Source organism: Myzus persicae, unplaced genomic scaffold (assembly GCF_001856785.1).
Source record: "Myzus persicae strain clone G006 unplaced genomic scaffold, MPER_G0061.0, whole genome shotgun sequence".
Taxonomy (NCBI): domain Eukaryota; kingdom Metazoa; phylum Arthropoda; class Insecta; order Hemiptera; family Aphididae; genus Myzus; species Myzus persicae.
The window spans coordinates 109,831-123,717 of record NW_019103612.1 but is presented as its reverse complement, the minus strand read 5'-3'; the positions used below and the strand labels follow the sequence as shown (position 1 = coordinate 123,717).

General features: G+C 25.5%; 1 protein-coding gene across 1 annotated transcript in view; it reads right to left on the bottom strand.

Annotated features, from left to right (window-relative positions):
- The window catches only part of LOC111034922 (calcitonin gene-related peptide type 1 receptor-like), a 62,586-nt gene extending 48,938 nt beyond the window's left edge, over positions 1 to 13,648 (bottom strand). Inside the window, exon 1 of the mRNA XM_022316365.1 lies at positions 13,551 to 13,648. The gene's annotated coding sequence lies outside the window, so the exon portion shown is untranslated. The remainder of the gene's footprint in view (positions 1 to 13,550) is intronic.
- Between the last annotated feature and the right edge of the window lie 239 nt (positions 13,649 to 13,887).

Genomic DNA, 13,887 nt, shown 5'->3' with positions numbered 1-13,887 from the left:
ATGTATACATATATATTTGGCATGAACATTTTAAATGGCAATTCACATCACAGTTGCATTACATATAAAAAAAAGAATGGAAAAATAAATACTTCAGTATCCAAAAGGAATTTAAAAGGCAATAATAATGGTCAACAATGTTGTTTTCTGTTGCAACAAGATAAATCGTTAATACGAATAAGACAAAAACGATATTTGCGAAACCTAATTAAAAGTTAAGAATTGAAAACTGTTATAATAAAATGATTTATATACAATTTATTTCACCCTCAAAATAATCAAATATTGAAATGTCACAATAAAAAAAAAATTACATTTTTGAATGATTTTATTTTAAAATGTTCACATTGTTTGCTTACGACTATAAAAATTATTTTGTGGAAAATATCAAATAAAAATACAATTTAATGATTTATTAATAAATATACTTAAATCAAAATTAAATTATCTAATATTACTTTTGAATACTTATTATAATGGTATATGAGTTATTTATTCCAAAAATTGTTTTGTGTGATACCACTGAACTATACTAACTTGTTATATTACTTAGGTAGGCACCTACCTATATAAAAACTTAAAGGTTAAAATGCGATAATCGGCTAAAATGTACAACACAACCATGATCAGATTAAACGTATTTTGACAACAGCTATAACTAAATAGTTATAGGTAAATACTCATATTTGAAAAAAGCAATCTATCAGATAAACATTAACAACCTGCCTACCCTATTAGTTCTCAATTGATATATTGCTTCCTTTATTTAATATGTATAAAAGCCATTTCGAATTCTTAATATGATTTTTGGATTTAAATGAGCAGTATTTTTTACTTAACATTTTACACCCATTAACCAGCTAAATGATCAGATAATTTTTACCTGTCTATTTTATGCCAATGCAAGTTACATAAAAATTAATTTTCTTTTCCCCGTGGTTATTTTTAGAAAACAATATATTTCCTGTCGGTCATACACTACCACGGCAGGTCATTTTTTTACTGACTTTTTGTTTATTAATTAATGTGGTATCGATTTAATTTAATATATTTAAAGACTTCGTCATAATTAAATCACCTATAGTTTACGATACTTTTTATATTTTAAACATTTTTATTTTATTTTACACCAATTAAAATAGTTTCAATACGATATTTATGTACAAACATGGTTTAGTAATATTTAACTTAGTTAGATAAGTAAACAAGTTTAAACACATGCCTACCTTAAAGTTCTCATATACATCACAAAACGCATTTTTCGTTGAATTTCGACGTTATTTTATGTCTAGATAGAAACACAATCATTTTCCATAAATAAAAAAAACTGAACGTCCACTACACCTTATAAGTTAAATTATACTTTTTTTCTATACAACAGTTTGATACAAGTAAAAGTTTTTGTTTTTGTTTTTTATTATTCATAAAGTAAATTTTTCAATATTACATATACCAAAATTATGTACTTTTTATCCATTATATATTTATATATTATTAATAATTCAAAAAACTGAAAAACTTATCGTACAAAGTATTCCATTGATATAAGTACCTACTTTTCTTATATCTTTTCATCATTTTGCAACAACTTTTGCAGTATAATTGTTGACCTTAATTTGTCTCATTCAGTATTATTGTAGTGTTTTATTAACTTCCCAGCATGTTCCGCAGTACCATTAACAACTTTTAAACTATTCATTATTTTTCAACCGTTATTTAATAATCAAATTAACTTTTCACGAATAAGATGGTCATTTTCAAGACAACTTTTATGATTGATATTATATATTGTGCATAGACACTCCGTTTTCCTAGACACAAAATGTTCGATCATATTCTTTCTTATACACACGGCTCTGTCAAAACAATTACGTAATGAACAATATTAACAGTTTATGTTATGATATATTTACAATACAGTTTGAAGATTATAATATATATCTTAAAATTAAATAATTAAATAAATCTAAAAAAATTCATATTATTTAATATTTATATAACCCCATTGTTTTCACTTGAACACTAACTTTAAAAGTACGAGAATATATAGTACTTCATAATGGCTTAATAACTAATCGCCCTACTTGATTATTAAACTAATTTGCAAATTATAGTATTTACTTAGATAAAAATTAAACTGAACAATTAATTAAAAAATCGGTCAAAAACTAACCTTAAATTACTGTAAAAGTGAACGACTTTAATATAATTTTTTTAATTTACATTCATATCTTTTATATAATACCTTACTAATCTACAATATTTACTCACAGTTATAAAATTATGAAAATAACGCTTTCAACAGCCAATTGTGTTTATCAGTATATTCTGTCAACAATCGTTTGTTGACAACCACCGATTTATCCCTATCGAGTAATCAAAAGTTTTTTTCATATAAAATGACCCGTGAACGATGTTTAATGAGATTTTTCTATAGAAATATCATAAATCCGAGAATAGTGTTATAGGATGGGTCGGTGAATTTATTAATGATATGAACCGATTTGTCAAAGCTGACATAAAAAAAAACTTCTTCGCCAGCATTAAAGACATTATGAACGAATAATTATTACTTTAAGGTCATAGAGTGATAAATTACTAGTATAGCATTGAAAATACTGTTTTATCATCTATCTCTGTGCCTGAAATATAACGATATTTTACAACACGTGTACTAGTTTGTCTTACAATCAGTGTACGGTAGCACATGCCAACAGTAGTTTATTTACTTTTACAACATTAACGACCAAACCAAATACAAAAGCTTGACATTCCAAATTGTAATTTGTAACAGACGATAGTTACAATAAATTCAAGTTTCAACCAATTTTATATGAAAACAGATAAAAGTCAATCATAAATCAATCAATTTTTTCCTAAATTTCACGAAACAAGCACAAAAACCGACTAGTCTATCTATAAATAGGTATATTATAATATATGTAATTAAAGTCACTTTGGAGGTGAATAATAAATTATAATGATCCATAGGTTTTCAATTTCAAAAATATATAGACAAAATTGTAGTTGTGGTTGTTAATCAAAGAGAAGGAATTGATAAACAAATTGATAAACTATTTGATGAACAAAATATAAAATAATGATAATTTGTATTATACGAGTAACAATTATTAACAAATTGAAATAATGAAAGAGTTCATTATAACTCACTTCTACGATGTACAACCGAGATGACATTTTTATTAAAATTGGATAGCGAAATAAGAAGATAATAATAATATACATTCGTTCTGTAAAAACCAAATAGTTAATAGTAAGTTGAGAAAGACAAATTATTCAAGTGGACGTTCAATAGTGATAAACTAACTTGGTGCGTGTATTGAAAACAATGACAAATGTAACCGTTTTACCATCGAAAACTGAATATTTTATTGAGCTGTAGATCTAAATTTGTATTAATGATACTAAGATAGCATGATTTATTAAAAACCCAATTTAAAATTATATAATTTCCTATTGACATATAGGTCAACTCTGTAAGTTGACTACCTACTTAACATTCTAAAGTAAAATTATCAGCTAAATTAAAAAAAAAAATACACTTCCTAGATATTATTTTGACAGTTATGTATTATTAGAATTTAGACATAGTTTAAATGGAGACGTGTGAAACCTTTTTAAACTCACTATAACGACAACTTAAAAATCTTGGGATAAAATTTCCCTTTTATATATTTAAAACATTACTTTGAAATGTCTTATATACCTGTAACATTATACCCGATAACGGTATTATAATAGGTACCTAGGCTATATCGGCTATCGCTTATCAGTAATTTATAATATTAAATAAGCATTATAATTTGTAAATTTTAAAAGCAATAGTTTTATATCTATTAAATTCTAAAGAATTTCAAAAATTCATAAAGCTTAAAGTTAGGCCCTTTACTATAAAAACCAAAAATATCACGGTTATCCCATGATATTATGTTAGGTCGTACGATATCTGCGAAAGTTTTCAAATATGATATATCCAATATATTATTGAAGAAAAAAATTTCTGAAAAGTTCATTGGCGAAAATATTAACATTGAATGACCGCAACATTTTAAACTTAAAATTCGTCAAAAATGTGTATACCGAGTACCTACATTTAAAAATTATATATTATTTATTATAATCAAACTACCTACTTATTATGATACCATATTATTGATATTATTATCCTATTGTATAAGCATTGGCAAATACAATCATATATAATATATCGTATACAATGTATATACATGGTGATTCATCAAGCATACTCGCCCCCATTTTTTCCTTTAATAATGAATTTTTAAATGTACTCAAAGACCATATTTTAAAATTCTTGAATTTTTAGTACTTCTTAAGGAGTGTCTTGTGTTGATATAAACTTCTGTTTTTCAAATTAGAACACCCCTCTTTTACTGTAAATTAATTAGTAGATAAGTTTTTTGAAAACTTTGATATATCACATTCAAAATTCAAATGAGTAGTTTCTTAGTTATTAAAATGTTTATATTAAGGATAATAGTCCTTAAAACTGACTTTACATAAATATACAATGGGCATAAAATTAGATCTAGTATTTATTATACTTGAGCTATTTTTACAAATTATTAATATCGGTAGATTAATATTAATGACAACAATTTTTAAATCACGATAGCCATATTTTATAAACACATTACTTTAGACATTTTATCATTATTAGAACTCAAAGTTAAAGAACTCAAAAACTACACGTACGAATTTTGATTTTGATACGTAAAAAATTTGAAGAAAATTGCTAACTGTATAATTTATAGTTGAGTTGTTGAAAAACAGAAGTTTGTATCTCCACAGGACACTCTTTAAGCAGTACCAAAAATCTCAAGAATTTGAAAATATGGCCTCAAAGTAAATTAAAAATTTAAAAAATCAAATTTTGAATAACTGCATTATTGAATAAAAAAAGGGGATGAGCATGCTTCGTAAATCAACTGTACATATAAATCTATAAATATTAGACTGTCTAGCAACACTTTTAATCATACTTGGGTAATCCTTCTATTCTATACAGTCTTAAATTTGAGTAAAATGGGAAGGTTTTGCAAGGAAAATTGTTGTTGGTTAAATAAATCATAATAATTTCAAGAGTTAATTTAGTTTAGATGGTTGTATTGTTATTATGAAAGCTCATCTGATCCAATTTGTATGTTACCTGCAGATAACCCGAGATCCACTCATAGTGGCCCGTAGGTAACATAGAAAATAGTGCCGTATAGCTTGAATAATTTAGGCCCACAGTACAGTCTATAAAAACCATGGGTACCTATATTCATCTAAAGTTTAAGAAGAAGTTTAAAGATCCTAGCTATATATTATATATTACATGAATTATTGTGAAGAAATCAATAAAATGATTGTTTTTTCTTTTGTAAAATTATAGTGAAATGAAAAAATAAAATGGTGTATAAATGATTTTTCTCTCTTATCAATCTCATTATATCTCTACCACTTCCCTTGGTTAGTCAAATCATATCTTAGATTAATCTAGCCGTAAAAAAAATGTTGTAGACAACTAAACTAAACCATATTGGCTCACAAAATTGTCTTTATTTAAGTACTTAATTTAGGTGATGTGATTTATTTATTATAGGGACCTTCTTTATTGACTTTGTGCATGAGGGCCTGGAGTGATGGACGGACACACCGCAAATTTTACGGCACTGAATTTTATTAGATTAATAAAATAATTATGTTAACAGTTAACTCAAATGTAAGCAAAAAATAATAATCTTTTCAATTCAAAATTACAAGTATTTTTATCTGTTATAAATTTTTTAAGTTTATAATACATGTGGTTCTTAACTTTAATTTTTAATAATATCATTCAGTATATTATTATATTAGGTATGTTACTTCTACGATATAAACAAAAACTATGATAGTTATAAGTTATTAAAAATTAAATTAATATTATTAATAACTAAACATATATCTATTTAAGAAAATTGTTTTGTTGATTTACTTGCAAAGTATATGAACTAGTTTGTGTAGGTATTAAATATTATGTTATAAACAGGGCTTGACAGGTAGAAGCAGTGTAAAGTAGTAGATCATTTCAAACTGTATTATTAGTTATTACATATTATTTCATTATTATAAAACTGTGTAAAATCATGCAATTCTTAGATGTTAATTTATAATAATTATTCGGACCTTATATTAAGATCATTGGCAAAAATATATTTTAGACTTTTAGAGCCTTAGGTTTATATTTTTATGTTTACTTATAGTATCTAATAATTATCATTATAATAGGCTCATTTCCATTGAGTAAAAATTCAATTTTAATACTTTCAAAAAATTTTATTTTATATTTAAGAGAAAGGTTCAAAGAATTAGAAAATCTCTAGAAATACAAAGAAAGAAAAATTCAATTAATACCTATAAACTTTACAACTTTATTAAAAATAAAAATAATATTTTACTATTGCTAAAAAACAATAAAATACATTTACTAATATTATATATTATATTAAATAGATAACCTAAGAACCTATAGTATAGGTAATAATATAATATTACAATAACTAAACAATAAATTAATATATTAAAATTGTTAAAGCCCATTAACGCTTCATTAAGTTTCAAGTTTAGCAAATATTTTATTACAAATTCTATTATATTTGTATTTCTACATACAAATTTTCATTTAAAATGTAATTAATTTCTTAGAAAATTATATATTAAAATAAATTACAAGTGGTATACGTTTCAGTTTAACACATCACATAGTAATTCTATAAAATAAATCAAAGGTTAAATTAAATAACTCAGAAAAAGTAATTGTGATAAGAAGAACTACTGCTTTTGCAGGAAAAATTATAATTATTTTATCTAGTGAAAAAACGAATTTGTAGTGAGATTCATAATCATTATTATAAATATTTCATAGTCATCTGAAGTTGTGAAACACTCATATTTTAGACTGTTGGTAATATTTTATACTGATTATTTATCATGTTTGTGGAAAACTAATAGATAAACCGTAGTGAGGTTCACTCTTAAAATAAAAGCAATAGTATCACTCAACACATACAACTTTGCTAAGACAACTATACTACTCAAAAATAACATATAGGTTATTTACATAAATTGTGTCATGCTCGAATAACCTATTTTGCATACGAAGTATACCCAACTTCACAATATAAAATCACGTACCAGAATTATGACATTTATTATAAAATGTAATTTGCGTCTCACATCTAAAAAAAAATGAGAAAGCTATTCTGCTGTATAGTAGGTGTCGAATGTCTTCGTCATTGAGTAAGGTACTGTAATTTGAAGTGTTAAATTTGAATTAAATGGTAAATAATAGTACCTATACGAAAAACGATTCTGAGCGAAGACGTGCCGTCATATTTTCCTAAGGAATATTTAATTGTATACTTATATTATAATTGGTAATTTATTTTTGTATTATTAATATGATAGACTGAAATAAAAAGCTTACAATGAATCTAAATACATTAAACATGTCATTGTACATAGTAAAAAATAATATACGTCTCTGATGGCGAAAACTTTCAAACCATTACGAACCATAGTTTGTATAACATCAAAGTAACTAAAATTATTCATTATAAATCTCTGAAAAATATTTTCACTGTGTCACTTCAATAGTTTTTACTATGCTGTGTTATACATGCAAAAGTTTTATAAAGAAATATTATACTCTAGTCTTGATAAAAGGTACCAAATAATTATTTAGGGCATTTAGTATTTTGCGTTAGTGCACTATATCAAAAATGTTGTATGTTATGTTTACAGAATGGTAGTATGCAAAAAAAAATTACAATGGACATAAGATAAAAGATAATTTATTGGCTAAATACTTGACTGAATGATATGCTGATCAACAATTTTATGACATACAAATTACAATGAGGTTAAACAAAGTACACCCTTCCATTTAGTTTCATTCAGTACAGACTTTTGGTAAACTGTCACAATATTAGCTAGAGTGGTGAAAACAATTTACAGGAATCGACCATACAAACGATTTTTTACTGTATAATTTTATCAATAGACATTTTAAACGATTTAGGGTTGAAAAATAAAAATGTCAACATGGTAATGCTATAATAACTCCGAGATACTTAGTTGAATTTTTTTTTTAATCCGTAATTTTTCCACATAACATAAAGTTGTTCAGATGTTACAGATAACATACTGATATGACCATTTATAATGCATTTTTTGTTCTTAAACAATATATGTGTCTAAGTTTGACTCAAAGGAAGGCTTGTATAGTTGCAAAATTAAAATTATGAATAATTTAAAAATATTTTTGTGTATATTTTTTGTTGGATTTATATTTTATAAATGATTTAATAAGCTAATATTGCATTTTACGTGTTTTTTTCAGAATACATTTTGATATAAAATATTTTACAATATTATATAATATAGCAGGTATATAGGTACACCAGTTTAAGGAATATGCTAAGACATAAACTAACTAAAAATTATAAATTTGAATTGATTGAAATTAAAATCTATGAAATTAATTTATTTTTGTTTTTCATATTATCTATGTATTAATATTACGTAAGTAAATTCAGATTTTACAATGTACATAATATTATCATCTGCATGTACCTACCATCTTTTTTTATACGGTTATATGACTCCCGTTGAATATTTCAATAAATGAATGTATATTTTTATGCACATAATCTCATTCTATCTACCTAGGTACATATTATTTATATTTCAAGAAAACGGGCCTGGCTACACATGTTCATGTGGGGGCTCATAAATGCAAGTTGTAACATATGTATGTGTGACAGTGTAGTACTACGTCTCCTTCCATGTATATGTTGTTTTTCCCCGCGTTTTATAGCAACCATAGCAGTACAATACTACGCTTCTGATCAACGATTGACCAAAGTTTTAACAAGGTTTTAAATTTTAACAATTCTCTACAACATTTTTGAATTTGAAATGGTATGTTTGAAGATTTATAAAGTTTGTGGGTCGAATCTCAAATTATATTAATAAGTACTAACAATATTTACTGTTTTTCAACAAAAGCTGTTGATTACTTTAAGAAAATAATAGTGCAATAGAATAAAGATATAAGTAAAAACACCGTAATATTATAAGGTATATTACTTAACAGAGTATGAAGCATTGTCGCACAACTAATTTTAAAATATGTTTCTCAAAAAATAAATATCTGTTGCAAAATACAATTACATAATATGTAACTATGTTGCTCAACAATAAGTTCTGTAGATATGCAATCATATTTTATAAAAACTTAGAAACGATTAAATAATTAGAGAAACAATTAATGGGAATTGTCGAACTGATAGACCTAGTGTTAACTTCAGAAAAACAATACTTGGTACTCAAAAGAGAATTCCATACTCAAACAGAAGATTTATTGAAAGAATCATTAATTAATGAAATGATTCAAATAGATAAAAATGTTTAAATGGCAACAATGCTTATCCAAACAATTATCTCTAAGCTTCGGCTTTGTGTTTGACTATTGAAAGAAAATGAAGAATTCAAATTAAAAATGTGGTTTGGATTCGAAGTTCTAATCTCTATAAAAATATAATTTAATAATTTAAAAAAAAATTCAAAATATTTAGTATTTTCTAGGATTATTTCTCCTTATAATTTTCCATCAAATATTTTGCCGTACCAAATGTGATTCAAAAGATCTGAGTTTCAGTTATTTAGTCACCCCTTGTATTGCTCGTTTATACCCTCAACTGAATGTGATTTATCAAAATGACTGGAAAAAGAGTGACATTTTAAGAGCTTTTCCGATAAATCATGATGGGTTAAAGGTGAATCAACCTTACAACAAATAAAAATAGAAAAAATTATGGGACGAATAACAACTTGTAAATGGCAGAATAATTTAAATTTCATCGGGACAAAAGAATTTCTCTTATAATGTCAATTAGTTTGTTGGATCTCATTACATTATTTAATCTAAATGAAAAACGTCAAAAAAATAAAATTGTTTTCTGACAGTTCTCTTTTTTTGGTAGGATCATAACATTATTAAATGACAAATAAAAAAACTCCAAAATCCGTGTTATACATTTGTAGTTAATAGGTAATATGTTGATAAAAAGCAAATAAAATAAAAAGATATAACAATTATTTTTATGATCATTGATTTTAGTTAGAACTTATAAGTAAAATATACAAAATATACAGTCATATACAGGATATTAAAATATGACGAACCTAACTAAGCACTATTGTACTAATAATACATTTATTAAATATAATTTATGTAAATCCAAATATCAAAATAATTATTTTAAATCTAAATTTAGAATGAAGTACAATTTTTAGCGCAGATATAAACATCACAAGCCTTTACTAAATTTACATTTCAGAATAATTTTGTATAGAATGCCACCTGATATAGTCAAAGGCATTTATTAGACATTTATAATTTGGTTCTGTAATTAAGAAAGGGTCAAGGTGTTTTTAATGTTTGAATTAAAATTTCTTATTATCATAATAATTTTCTTAATACAAAAAGTACCAACAAAAAACAAAACTATTACTTAAATTAAAATAATTTTTCGTATGTTAGAGTATTAGATAGACATAAAAACAACAGATTGAATTAAATGTAAATTTGTATTCTTTATAAATTTCGAAAATAAACTTCCAATATTTTAGCTTCTATTTTTAAGTTTATGTAAACACTTTTGCTTTGATTTTTATAATAAGATTAATTTAAACAATTTCACTAATTTGGCTCATAAATTGAAAATATTTATATTTTCAAATAATACCACTGTTTAGTGTCTAATTAGTAAACAAATATAAAATACAAATACTGAGTAATGTCTAATTAGTAAATAAATAATTAATAAATAATAGTAATTTTGAAGCACTTATGTGTATTATTTCATTAAAGATAAATTAGTATAATACATAACGTACCTATAGTATATAACGCACCTATACAGATGTTTAATTTCAATGTAAAACGATAATTATTATTACTAAACATAATATTAATTTTAAGTTTTTTATCTCGTTAAATACCAAACATATTACATATTATACCAAATGATTATAACATGTGATGAAATTAAAAATAATATATTATTTTAGATGGAATATCAAGATTTATATCAAAACAATATTTTTTGTTTTTATTTAAACGAAATCATACTATGCTATAAGAATCGATAAATTACATTATTTATCATCACTTTCAGATTAATATATGTGTAAAACAATGCTACAACTCTAATTATTTCCAAAAATCTCTTTGTATTCTGTCCACATCTATTCTCCCAGTCGTATCGTATCGTTTTCAATAAACTCAGTTAATGCAATTTATAAAATACACTATATAGATAGTTATATGACTTGACATTATACGCTAACAAAAACCAAAAATTATTAAATAAATAAATATGACTCACGTATTTTAAGCAATATGACGATAGTACCATAAGTACTATAGCTATTTCCCCCGTTCATTGGAGTATATTTTTTAATTTAATTTACATCTATATATATTATACAAGCCTTTATTGTCAAATGAAATAATATCATTATATTTATCTTCTATTTCAACATTTTTTTCAAAAACTATTTTCTCTTTTTCTTTAAGTTCTTTAAACTATAGACTACCTTCTAAACAATAGATTCTCGGTTCACCTTATGGCAGTGAATTCAATTCTAGCCGACGTGAACCTGTACTATATACTACTGTATAGTTTTATATTACATTCTCTATAAGAATACTCAGCAAATCACCTTAATTTCATTAAACAAAAATCGTATTTCCTACACTTTTACATTGTTTTTTTTTTTATATTAATGGAAGACATATTTCATCACAAACCATACTTTTTTGATGCTTTAACAAAAAATAATATTGTCTTTTCATCAAACTAAATAAACTATTATCAATTTATGTATTTTCTGGGAGCAACATTTTTAATTCACAAACTTACTTAAGGTTGTTATTGTTAACAATATAAACCACACATTTTAAATATTCAGTTTATCGAGTATTAATAAGATGTAAATTGTACATTTTACATACTTTAACTTTTAAATATTTATCGTATTACAGTATGTTTAGACTATAGCCTATAGGTATATAAATATATAATAAATACCAAGATAAAAACCCAAAAATATATGTTGGGATAGATTGCATATTTCTTATGCACATCTCTTTGAAAATAAAAACTTCCATTATATCTATAGCTACGATTATTGATAATATTACTATTTTGGCCATACGCATAATCTTGTATATAAATATTAAATATATTTTAAACAGCTGCAGAAATGATTATAAGATCAACTTTATATTTTAAAGATCATATCTAACATACTAACCGAGTATATTATATGCAGTTACACAAATCAGAATAATTCAAATATAATTACAAATGTTTGTTAATAATTATTATACTTTGAATAACCAATGTTCAATGTCAAATTCTGGGAAAATATAAAAGATTATAGGAACTTATACCTATATAATATTCTTCGTGTAAAATACAATACAAATTATAAATTAATAATTACTTCATATTTTACACTTAAATGCAAACAATACCCACAGATAACTAATGTTCTCTAATGCTAACTAAGAAAAATATTAAATAATTTTACAACACGGTGGTAACACACATTAATATAAATCCCATTGAGAATATATTAAAAATTAACTGCATAGGTTTTTGATAAATTTGATAACGGTTAATTGTTTTGTCTATATTATAATTATTAGGTAATAGGTACCAATAACCTATACCTACTATTTTATCATGAATATAAAAATAAATAAGTTGTAAAATTAAAAATTATTACTATTAATTCACAAAATAGTTATGACAAACAATGGATAACTTTTTAACGCTGTGAAAAAAATTTACCCTCGTCACGGATCGTGTACTTGGTTGTTCGCTACAGTATAATATTAGATTTACAGTTAAAATATTCAAATTTAAGTGTCACCCTGACCATTTTTTAAATCTAAATACTTCATTAAAAAACGTAATTCAAATGTATACTCGTGCTCGCGTGTGCTTATGTACATTGTAATTCCATTTGTACAGCAATAAAAAGTATAAGCAAACCAAAAAACAATGTATTCCCACATAATAATAAAAATAATAATCATGATGAAATCCTATTAATTTCTAAATATTTTAATACTCAATACGTTATATTTTATTAGGGGAACAGAATATAACACGTATAAACTCAATAGTAGCTATATTATAAGCTGCGGTCCTATACGTCATAAAAACATTTGGTGTATCTACGTCGTCACTAACCCCAATAAAAAAACAATAACTCCCGAGTGTGAAGTCCGTACGACTCTACTGCAAGTCCAACGCCACATAATACTGTCGAAAAATCAAGCTAGGCACAAGGAATTGTAAAGATATCTTATGACACGATAACGACTGGTCAGAGCAGCAATAATTACAGTTTGCTTATCTACTGCAGTGATCGGAAAAAATATCGATATAAATAAAATCCCATCATACCTTGTCGATGAATATGGCCCCGGCGCGGCGGCGGTTTGTAAAGTTTTGGATCACAGCGAAGATGACGACGACGACGACGACGACGACAACGACGTACGGTCGGTACGCATATACCGGACATAAACACGCGCGTTGCGGTGGAGCGGGGATTTGTGTATGTGGTGCGTGCGACGATGAGGGCCCGCGACCGAACGACGGACACGACAGCGCTGTTGAAAAACCGCGGACGTCGAGCTTTTCCGATTGGTGGCGGCGGTGGTGATGCAAAAATAACGCGTTCCACATGTAGATACTGTGCACTGTAAATCCGAAAGCGACCAATAAATTGCACCGTGTG